This window comes from Pelobates fuscus, chromosome 1 (assembly GCF_036172605.1).
Source record: "Pelobates fuscus isolate aPelFus1 chromosome 1, aPelFus1.pri, whole genome shotgun sequence".
In the NCBI taxonomy this organism is placed as follows: domain Eukaryota; kingdom Metazoa; phylum Chordata; class Amphibia; order Anura; family Pelobatidae; genus Pelobates; species Pelobates fuscus.
This window is the reverse complement of record NC_086317.1, coordinates 36,576,450-36,589,335: the sequence shown is the minus strand read 5'-3', so window position 1 is coordinate 36,589,335 and position 12,886 is coordinate 36,576,450.

Genomic DNA, 12,886 nt, shown 5'->3' with positions numbered 1-12,886 from the left:
ATTAATACACACAGGCAGACAGTCATACACACAGACACACAGAGGCAGACAGTCATACACACACAGTCATACACACAGAGGCAGACAGTAATACACACAAACACACACACAGAGACAGACAGTAATACACACAGACACACAGTGGCAGAAGTCATACACACACACACACACACACAGGCAGACAGTCATACACACACACAGGCAGACAGTCACACACACACACACACAGGCAGACAGTCATACACACACACACACAGGCAGATAGTCATACACACACACACACACACACACACACACAGACACACACAGGCAGACAGTCATACACACACACACACAGTAATACACACAGGCAGACAGTCAGACACACAGAGGTAGACAGTCATACACACACACACAGACAGTAATACACACAGGCAGACAGTCATACACACACACACAGGCAGACAGTCATACACACACACAGACACAGGCAGACAGTCATACACACAGACACACAGAGGCAGACAGTCATACACACACACACACACAGTAATACACACAGGCAGACAGTCATACACACAGACACACAGAGGCAGACAGTCATACACACACACACACACACACAGACATTAATACACACAGGCAGACAGTCATACACACACACACACACACACACACAGACATTAATACACACAGGCAGACAGTCATACACACAGACACACAGAGGCAGACAGTCATACACACACACAGACAGCAATACACACAGGCAGACAGTCATACACACACACACACACACAGACAGTCATACACACAGACACACAGAGGCAGACAGTCATACACACACACAGACAGTAATACACACAGGCAGACAGTCATACACACAGACACACAGAGGCAGACAGTCATACACACACACACACACACACACACAGACAGTAATACACACAGGCAGAGAGTCACACTCACCTGACAATCACACAGTTACCTGTGGAGTTCATTGTGGAGGCAGTGCAGCTCCTGGTGACTGTTTGGTGGGGAAGCAGGGACTCCTTCCTGCTTCCCCTGCAGCAGTTTTCCGGCGCTTTTAGCTCCGCCCCCGCCGCAAATTTAAAAAAAAAAACATTTTTTTTTTATTCCGGCCGGCTGTGCTCCATGGCGCCCTGTGCGGCCGCACAGCTCGCACACCCCTAAGGCCGGCCCTGAATACAGGAGCAGTGTCAAATGTTGCTCCGTTCTGACGCCAATGCATTGGCAATGATATTAATGTGTCAGCAAAATGACTGAAGAATGGAAGATCAGCAAAAAGGGAATTGTGGTGAATTTCAAAAGGGAATTGGACATGTAAGTAAAAATAGTCAAGCCAAAAAAAAATCACACATCTCAGCTATTTATTTATTTAAAGGAACACAATAGTGTCAGGAATACAAACATGTATTTCTGATCCTATAGTGTTAAACCACCATCTAGCCCCCCTGACTCCCTCTTGCCTCCCTAAATATAATCTAACCTTACTTGTATTCAAGTCTACAGCATCTGGCTCTGTGCCTGATCTGCCTGCTTGGCTGACATCATCAGAAGTGATTCTCTGAGCCAATCACAATGGCTTTCACATAGGATTGGCTGAGACAAGTCAATGAGGCAGATCAGGGGCAGAGCCAGCACAAGTCAAACACAGCCCTGGCCAATTAGCATCTCCTCATAGAGATGTATTGAATCAATGCATCTCTATGAGGAAAGATCAGTGTCTCCATGCAGATAGTGAACAGAGTTAAAAAAATGTTCTGTTGTGTTCTGTCATGAACTTTTTGCACCAACATTTACATAACTGCAAATGGCTGTTTAGTATATCAGCCCCACATGTAAAAACCCCATAGATTTTTAGTGATATGCATCTAACATTACAGGATACAAGCAGCCTAATAAGTGATGAATTTATATAAAAGAAGTATGCAGGGGCAGGCTTGAGCTCCTTGACAATTTTGACCTAAATGTCAATTAAGGGCTATAATAATCAAGGCCAATCAACTTCAGTCTACTGGCACCTGAGTCTAGTACCTACTCGGCATCCTTAGTGTGTGTTCCAGCTCTCACAAAATCTGCTGTAGGAAAGCTGCAGTCTCCAGTTTATTGCGGCTTGGTGTATTGCCTTGACTGGGGAAGTGCCCGATCTCTATGATTGGGACTTTTCTGGCTTTTCTGCTCAGCTTTTAAACCCCACACTTCCCCCCTCTGGGCTGGTGGGGGTTATCCTGGTTCCCACTAATCAAGATCTTACCTTTCAATCGCTCCTGGGTGAAATCGGTGATGACGGCTCCCACACGGTCTCACTAAAAAGGCACATGGCTGTGCTGCTGTTATGCATGCAGAGAATGCGTCTGCCCGGCGGTGGGAAGAGGGCTTTCTGATAGTATTCAAAGCCCTCTGCCAGTGGTTCCGTAAAAGCCTGAAGGATTGGGTGAATCAGTCTAACCCACCTACTATGCTACCACTTAAAGGCAGAGCTTCAGTTCATTCGGGGTTACCCTGCTAAGTGGGGAACAAAGAAGGTTCATACGACCAAGCACAGCCTACGTACCTGGTGATACATTGCAGCCCAGGAAATTTTCAAGGCTTTACCCTGGTTATGGGGGATGGGGCTTGTGGACATTGGGTGTGGGTTCTTCTCAATGCCTGGGGCTCGATTTGTGCAGTTTAATGGCAACACGGCATCATGGACTGCTCCTTTATACTTTATACCTGTCTGGAAACTATTTGACAATTTTTACAAGCACAGGAATAGAGTGAATGGATTGAATTCATAGGGTCACAAGTTCATGGGGTCATGACTGAGTAGCCAGGCGATAGCCTTTAGTTTCTTAACACTATATGTACTACTATATAGCCGATGATTGATATTTCCTTTATGCTTTATTTCTTTTAAGTCATGGCTGCCACCTTGAGCCCAGCAAATAGTCTACTTGGTGGTTTTCTTACTCTAAAAGCATTGTTATATGTCGCTGTTACTTATCTCTTAAAAACTAAATGTAAAGTCCATTATACAATAAACAAATTAAACAAAAACAATTAAAGTGGCTCAACACAACGAAAACTTGGTCTCCCCAAATTCAACTGAAAATGCAACGTATAACGGCTTTTCCAGTCTCAAAATTGTTTAACCCCCTAAATAGAATCCATCACAACAGCACAAATATGCAAAACAGGTGTTGTCTCAAGCTCATCTGATGCAACTAATCAAGGACTTGTTGCTCTGGGACTGCTTTTCTTCCTCTGGCACTGGAAACCTGCATTGTGTTGAAGGTAAGATGGATTCATTGAACTATCAGCAAATCCTAGGAGAAAATGTTATGCCGTCTGTGAGGAAGCTGAAGCTTGGACCTTCCAACGAGACAATGTTTCCAAGCATACCTCAAATTCCACCCAGGCTTGGTTGCAGAAGAAGTCCTGGAAAATTCTACAGTTGCCATCACAGTCACCTGAGTCGAATCCAATTAAAAATCTCTGGTGGGTTCTTAACGAAGGTGGTTGCAGCACACAAACCCAAGAATATTACTGAACTGGGGGCCATTGCTCATAAGCAATAGGATAAGAATCCTCAATGTCTTGCTATGCATCTTGTTTGCAGGGTGCATTACTAAGTACTAACGGTGCTTGCCATGAAGGTGTTGAATAATTTTTAGAATGAAGAAGTCATTATAAGTTGCATTTTCAGTTAAATTTGGGAAGCCACTTGATGCGTTCGTTGTGTTGAGCTATTTCAATTAATTGTGCATGATTTGTTCATTGCAAACAGCTGAAAGTCTGTAAATTTTCACAATAAACCTGATTTTCAATGGGGGTTGAGTAACGGGACACTGTAGGCACCCAGACCACTTCAGATAATTGAAGTTGTCTGTATGCTGTGTCCCTTTTCCACTTAGTGCTGCTATGTAAAACATCTCAGTTCCAGAGAAACTGCAATGTTCACATTGTAGCTCTAAGCCTGCCTCCAGTGACTGTCTACCAGACAGCTACTAGAGGGCTTCCTGGATTGAAACAGATCTTTGGTCCGATATCTGACGCTGGACGTCCTGACGCTCTGCATGAGGACATCCAGTGTCAGAAAGCATTGATTCAATACTTTCCTATGGGAAAGTCTAATGCAACCATGGCATTTGCCACGCATATGCATTGGAGCCCACTCATCGCAGGACATCGGAAGGGGTAGGGCATCAAGTGCTTGGCACCAATTGATAAATGCATGCCACAAAAACAGTCACAAAAAGCACAAAGAATCAGAAACCTCAGTCCTCACAGGCCTCAGAGCACACATCAAGATCGCAGACAAGCCAGCATGTTCCTTCCTTTCTGTGGGGTTCAGAAGATCTAATGTCTAATGAAGATAGATACCAGACAGGTATAATCCAAACTATCTGAAGTTAAGATACTACCTAGGCCAAGGAAATAAAGCGGAACAAGCGGGAGGTGAAAGACAAGATTCATGCCTTTGGCACAAGAACAGCACAACTCGAACAGAAGTTGGAAAAGGTGGTAGTGGTTCATTATGTGGTGATGGAACATACCAACTTCCCTTTAAGATGGTGGGATTTAAGGGTGGTAGAGGATACACGGTACTACCTGAAGAGGATCCACAAACATTTCTGCAGGATTTGTGAGTGACAATTCCTGAACAGGTTCCTCTCCCATGGAATGAGGCCTTTGCACTGCTGACACGTCCAGGTGACTGGCAGTCGGTGGGTACACCGCAGCATGACACATATTTCTCTAGAGAGCGTTACACCCTCAAAAAAAACAAAAATGGCCCAGCAGTTATCAGGTCTGGTATTGAGGGGACAGGATCATCTGCGGACTGCTGATGACTATTGAGGGGATGAATGGGTACAGGATTCATGCTAGCTATCGGTACCAGCAGTCAATTTTTTACGCCACTGCTACCTTTTCACTAGATGCTGGTGAGGGGAGCTGGCTGTGCCCCAATGACATGGATCTCCATGTTGCTTGTCCTTCCTGTCTTTGGGGGAGGTGAGGTAAGAGGATTGCTTCAAATGCTTGTATTTCAGGGTTGGAAATTGCTTCAATGCAAAGCTGGCAACAACATCGTTTGGGGTGTAGAGGGCTTGGGATTGCTGCAAAGACACTAGCCATGGTTGCATCGTTGTATGTGTTTTTGATTTCTATTATTATTTATGTTCAACCAATGTATATAGTTACCTTTTTGTCAATGCTTGTTATATATTAGCCATTTATCGGAGTCGGAGATCCTGGAGTCTAGATTTAAGGGTCTTGGTAGGGACAGGTAGCCTAAAGAGGTGGGGACCTGAAAACCAGAGATGGTCTGGAAGTGAGGTTTTTTTCTTCCCCAGAGTATAACTCTAGAGACTTGAGCCTCTATTACTTATGAAATAGAATACCAAATGTTACACCACAAAGCTAACTACAGACTTTTTATTTTGATACTTGTATATAGTTACCTTAAATTTTTTCCGCTCAAGTTACGAATATGCTCTTGTCCTTTGCCAAAATCTGGCTTACTTGGGAAAAAATTTCAAGACAATAAGTTTTTTAAGTCAGCTCTTTTTTTAAATTCCTTTTCCTATCCTAAACCCTTTTTTAATGTTCTTCCGTATGTGAAGCTATTAATATGTGCGGGATTGTGACGGAGCTTATGTACTCCAACTGAGCACCTCCGCCCAGTCCGCTTCCTATCTGCTGTTTAGGACCTTTAAATGCCTCAGTCCGAAGCTTCATGGGAGTATCTCTGGAGCTCTTTCCTTCCAGACAGGTATTGTCCCCTCTGCCTATTCCTCTGCAGCTTTCCTTCCAGGCAGGTATCCACCTCTGCCTGCAATGTGATAGCTTTTGTCTTTATAAAGATACACGTAGCTCTCAGGCCTAGCTCTGTTTCGACTTGTCCCCAGGGTAAAGCGATCGTGAGGCCAGCCAACAGGTGCTAAGACTTTGTTACTGAGATACCTTAAAATTCACATAGGACACACTGTTCCAAAAGGAACTAACATACTCGTCTTTATTTTACTTGTGACTAGCCCATATGATCATTACATGTAACTCATGGTGACTACTCAATAAAAATACAAACAATCAAATCATATCAGACAATATACAGGAACTTATAATAACATAATTACATATTTTAAAAATGGCATGGAAGGAAATAATTAACACAAAATATCACTCCTGCCTGCAGAATTAGCAATATGTAAACCTGCCTGAATATGCAAATTAACAAGACCTTTAGACATTTTAAAGACATTTAGAAGATGGACAAAAGACATCACAAAACGTGGGATAAAGTCTCAAAAGGATAAAAAGAATGACAAACAGGGGGATGTAATTTGCAAAAAAGGAGAAAAAACAAACAAAAAGGCAGCAAGATGCACAAAGGGGGAAAAAGGCTGGGTAAGATGGGAAATAGGGGGGTTAATAGACACACACGTGCAGACAAACGTTGGGGGCGGCAAAATGCGTATTCGACTGTGTAGACAAAAATCCTTGCACCGGCCCTGTGAACACCATGCTGCTCACGATCTCTCTTATCTCCATGAAATCATTACAGTAACAAATACAAGCTGCACAGGCAGGGACAGAGTGATTCCACCACGCTACCTAACTAATAGAGCTACCAGGATGCCATGACACTCTCCCCTACATAGCCTGACAAAGCACTATACGACTTACGTCTTTCTTTTTATCGTAGGAAGCTTAGAAAACCCCAAAAAAACGTAAACACTCTTGTCTCCTCCACCAAGTGTAGACCTCTAAGGCTGAGGAGTCCTATATCTGGAGCTTTAAGCCCCGAAATCCCTCCCTAGCAATGCCTAAGGCACTTACCATGTAATCTTCCATTATTCTAGTCCCCACATCCTATGTCCTTCTTTATTCAACCTCCCACTAGATTGTAAATTCACAAAACCTTCTTCTGTATCATTCATCCTCTAAAGTGGATAATCAAGATTCTTGCTAAGGCATGCCACTCATGTGCCCACAGTGCTGGAGATATACAAGTGGTATGGGTACACACATGTGGGCTGATGCAGGCACCTTTGAACAAAGCTGTTCCTATACCTCTGGTGCTCCCTAAACATTTTCCCAGTCAGAATAAGTGCGATTGTGCCATTTCGTCTTAGCTTTAGTCTTCAGTCTCAGCCAAATATTGGAAATCTCTGAATCAGCACTATACACCCTGTTCCAAATTATTATGCAAATGATATTTTTCTAATTTACCTAAATAATTGATGTAAATAACAGTCAGCATAATTCTCATGTTATCAACTATTATGAGTACAATTCAAATTTTATTGAACAAACCTCCTAATGATAACAGTATTTTTTTTTTTAAACACTTACAATGCACTGTTCCAAATTATTACGCACAGTAAGTTTCAAAACACTTTATAGGTTGCAAAGAACTGAAAATTGTCATTTGTTGTGTTTGCAGCATATTTACTGAAATCAAAAGCTATTTCAATCAAACTTATAACAACATTTTAACTTTTTAAACATTTTAACAGGTCACGTTACATTTTAACATAGGACCCCTTATTTGATAGCAGCTTCACAAGTCTTGCATCCCTTGAACTTGTGAGTTTTTGGACAGTTTCTGCTTGAATTTGTTTGCAAGATGTCAGAATAGCCTCCCAGAGCTGCTGTTTGGATGTAAGCTGCCTCCCACCCTCATAGATCTTTTGCCTGAGGATGATCCAAAGGTGCTCAATAGGATTGAGGTCAGGGGAGGATGGAGGCCACACCATGACTTTCTCTCCTTTTATCCCCATAGCAGCCATTGATGCAGAGGTATTCTTTGCAGCATGAGATGGTGCATTGTCATGCATGAAGAGGATTTTATTACGGAAAGCATAGTTCTTCCTTCTGTACCAGGGAAGAAAGTGGTCAGTCAGAAACCCTACTTTGCAGAGGTCATCTTTACACCTTCGGGGACCCTAAAGGAGCCGACCAGCTATCTTCCCATGATTCCTGCCCAAAACATGACTCCACCACCGCCTTGCTGACATCGCAGCCTTGTTGGAACAGGGTGGCCGTCCACCAACCATCCACTACTCCATCCATCTGGACCATCCAGGGTTGCACGGCACTCATCTGCGAACAGGACTGTTTGAAAATGAGTCTTCATGTATTTTTCTGCCCAATGCAGCTGTTTCTGCTTGTGAGCATTGGTTAGTGGTGGCCGAATAAAAGGTTTATGCACAGTTGCAAGACTCTGGAGGACTACACCTTGATGTCCGTGGGACTCCAGAGGCACCAGCAGCTTCAAATATCTGTTTGCTGCTATGTAATGGTATTTTAGCAGCTGCTCTCTTGATCCGATGCATGGATCTGGCAGAAATCTTCCTCAATGTGCCTTTATCTGCACAAACCCGTCTGTGCTCTGAATCAGCCACAAATCTCTTAATAGTGCGATGATCACGCCTAAGTTTTCGTGAAATATCTAATGTTTTCATACCTCGTCCAAGGCATTGAACTATTTCATTCTTTTCGGCAGCAGAGATATTCTTTTTCTTCCCCATATTGCATGAAAATGGTGCTCTGCTTAATAATGTGGAACACTCTCCTTTAGTAGTTTTTCCTTAAATTGGGCTCACCTGGCAACCTAATTATCACAGGTGTCCGAGATTGTTTTCAGTGATCAAAAGAGCCCTGAGACATAATGCCATCCATGAGTTAAACTGAAAAACACAATATTTAATCTTTGTGATACTTAAATAGAATTTGCATAATAATTTGGAACAGGGTGTATATTAGAGGGTTGGATCTCCTATGAGTGAATTATTTGTAGTACATATATTGCCCTCACTGCATACTCTCACATTTGGAAATTCTAATTTATGTATTGATCTTACTGTTAGGATATCTTGGAACACAAATATATCTTGTTTTGTGGTGTAACCAAATATACAAATATATATATAAATTTATGCTGCGCTCCTACAGCATGGCTCTTTCCTCTGCAAAAGTAAACTACTTCAAAACCCTCATAAGCACACTGTCCCAATAACCCAAACACCTGTTTCACACTTTTGATGCTCTTCTTCGCCCTGTGACTCCCCCTCCTTCCACCACCTTGTCCGCCACAAACTTTGCATCTCATTTCACTGAGAAGATCTCTACAATCAGGAAAGAGATCTCTAATCTCTCTCCTACCCTTATCATTACATCACCCAACCCCACTCCCCCTGCCATCCTATGCACATTTGCACCTGCTACACCTGAAGAGGTTTCTGCTCTGCTCCTGTCCTCCCGCCCCACCACCTGCTCCCTCGATCCTATTCTCTCGCATCTCATCCGCACTTTGTCTCCCTCTCTTGCTCTTCCTCTCGCTAGCATTTTCAATCTCTCCCTTTCCTCTGGCACATTTCCCTCACCCTTCAAACATGCAACCGTAACCCCAGTTCTGAAAAAGCCCAACCTTGACCCCAACTCCCCATCCAACTACCGCCCTATCTCACTACTGCCATTTGCCTCCAAGATCCTCGAGAGAGTTGTGTACGCCAGATTGACAGACTTTCTCGAATCCAACTCTCTGCTTGACCCCCTTCAGTCTGGATTCCGCGGTGGTCACTCTGTCGAAACTGCTGTGACCAAAGTATCCAACAATTTAATTGCTGCTAAATCTCACGGCCAATACTCTATCCTAATCCTCCTTGATCTTTCTGCCGCATTTGACACTGTTGATCATCAACAGCTTCTTCACATTCTTCGTAACTTTGGTCTACGGGATACTGCTCTCTCCTGGTGTTTCTTTCTCTGGCTCTGCCTCTTCTCCCCAACCCCTCTCTGTCGGCGTCCCCCAAGGTTCTGTCCTCGGCCCCCTATTGTTCTCTATCTATACTGCCTCCCTTGGTAAACTCATCAGCTCCTTTGGTTTCCAATATCATTTATATGCAGATGACACGCAAATCTACCTGTCCTCCCCTGATCTCTCTCCGCCCACCTTGACTCGTGTTTCTGACTGCCTCTCTGCTATTTCCAATTGGATGGCTGCTCACTTCCTTAAACTCAACATGTCCAAAGCAGAACTTCTAGTTTTTCCTCCCTCAAGTGCTGCTACTCCTGTGTCTGTCTCCATCCAAGTCAATGGCGCTACTATCACCTCTACCTCGCAGGCTCGCTGCCTAGGGGTTCTTTTCGATTCTGACCTCTCTTTTACTCCCCATGTCCAATCGATAGTCAAATCCTGTAGCTTCCAACTCAAGCACATAGCACGCATCTGCCCATATCTAACGCTGGACATGGCGAAGATACTGGTTCATGCTGTTGTTCTCTCTCGCCTCGACTACTGCAATCCCCTTCTCACCGGTCTTACATGTTCCTAGCTTGCACCGCTGCAATCTATAATGAATGCGGCTGCGAGGCTTATTTTCCTGTCCAGTTGCACCTCCCACGCCTCCACGCTCTGTCAGTCCCTGCATTGGCTTCCAGTTAGATATAGGGCCCAATTCAAAATTCTGGCGTTTGCTTACAAATCCCTACATAATGCTGCTCCAACATACCTATCCTTCCTCTTACACAAGTATGTCCCGTCGAGACCCCTGCGCTCATCCCAAGACCTATGCCTATCCTCTGCCCGGATCCCCACCTCTGACGCTCGCCTTCAAGACTTCTCTGGGGCTGCACCTATTCTGTGGAACTCCCTTCCCTCCTCAATCAGACTTTCACCCAGCCTCCACTCCTTCAAAAAATCTTTGAAAACTCACTTCTTCATTAAAGCGTATCAATTAAACTGTCAGCAGGCTTCTCATCCCCCACCCCATGACTCCTTTCCTGCAACTGTCAAAAATGACCTACCAAGCACTCAATAAACCCTTCTCTAACAAACTATTTAATTCCCCTACTCTAACCCTTTGTGTCACTATACCCCACTCCCTCTAGCATGTAAGCTCATTGAGCAGGGCCCTCAACCCCCTCTGTTCCTGTATGTCCAATGGTCTGATCTCAATTATGTGTCTGTTAGTCCACCCATTGTACAGCGCTACGGAATTTGTTGGCGCTATATAAATAATAAAATAATAATAATACATTTATATTTATATATGTTTCCTTCTACAATCTAAGATTGTTGTTCCTTTATTTGCCACAAGATGGCACAAGACTTCATTCAAAAAAGTAATGTAATGGAACAGTAATATTACTACCAGATGGATTAACACTTTTCCAGTGTTAGGGTGTGCTTTGCCATCCTAAAAAAGAAGGGCTTTAACACTGTTAGGGAGGCATAGCAAGACCTAACAATAGAGCCCTCCCTCCGGCTGGCATCCTCACCCTCCACGGCGGTCAAATCGGGTGACCTGCCTGGGTTGTCACACAAATCCCTCAATATATAATCCCCAAACAAATTATACATACAATAAAAAAGTACACTTAGAATATATATATATATATATATATATTTATATATATATTATTTATTTATTTTTTAGTACATTTATTTTTTACACATATATATATATATATATATATATATTTTTTTTTTTTAAATCTTTATTTTTCCAGAGCGTGGGGATGAGCTAAGGTCTGGTGGTCGTGGGGTGTCCAGTCACACTCTATGTATTGTGTTTGGTAACTCCTAACCGAGGGAGTAGCGGGGGGGGGGGGGGGGAGGTGTGCAAGAAGGTTCAGGGTTGCCCCAGGTTCTGTGCGCAGTGGATGGGTAACGATCCCTATTGTGAGGAGATTTGTCGTTACTGGGTCCCTAACCCTAGATGTTGTGCTTGGTAGCTGGCATTGCCCCACTGTTTGTGTGAATTAAGTACAAAATCGCAAAAGTAACAGTCCACAGAGCCTCCGCATGAGTGGGTTGGGGCTGTGCGGGCCGTTGGAACATAGTCCCGATATCCCTGTGCTCCGTCGCCGTCGTTTTCTGCAAGCGGCGGCCCATAGCTGGCATGTAGACTGGGCTGTCGGGTAAGGTTTGAGGATAGTCGTTGCTCACTTGCCGCGTGAGTAGCGCCTCCAGGCCCGGGAGGGACAATGCGGGGTATGCCCCGGTTTTCCGTTTCCATCTTGGCTGGGTCTTTTGTTTAAAAAAGGCCATCTATAGCCTCGGGAGACGTTGATAGTTGTAGCTGGTAGCCTTTGGGGTCAGGATGGGTTTTTACTTTGTTTTATTTGCGTTTTTTTGTGTTTGTGTGGAGGAGCTCACAAGCATGGCATCTGTGCAGGCTGGTGGTCAAGCTCCGCCTACATATATATTTTTATATATAGTTATTTTATTAATAATATTTTGAGGGACGTATCTGACAACCCAGGCAAAAAAAGTCCTGAGAAATTCCTTTACAAGCCCCATATTTGACCTTGTAACTTTCCAAAACACCATAAAACCTGTACATGTAGGGTACTGTTGTACTCGTGAGATGTGGCTGAACACAAATAAAACAAATATGTGTTTTAGAGCAGTTGATATCATCGGTGAAAGTGCAGTTTTTGTGTGAAAAATGCAAAAAACAAAACCAAATACGAAGACTAACTTTACCCAGGGGCTGTGCCTAAGTATGTCCACACAAAAAAAACTGGACATACACCAAAAACTGGACATACACCCCAATCGCCTCTATTGGGTGCAGATCACTTTAAGAGCTCCTTCTCGTCATCTGGCACTTCTCAATGGCAGTCAGCACTCAGAGTTATTGACAAAGGGCCAGACTGTAAGGGAGCTCTTAAAGTGATTTGCACCAGACCACCAGGGTCTATACACCTCTCCTGCCCTAAGCTAAACTGGAAAGGTGGTGAGAAACCTCCCCCAAGCTCCAGACAGAACACAGCACAGCCTCCCCTGACACACACACACAACACTCAGCCACACACTTCCACACACAAAACCCACCACACAAACTCATCACTAAAGCCAGGGGGTCCAGTCAGCCTCCCCCTACATACA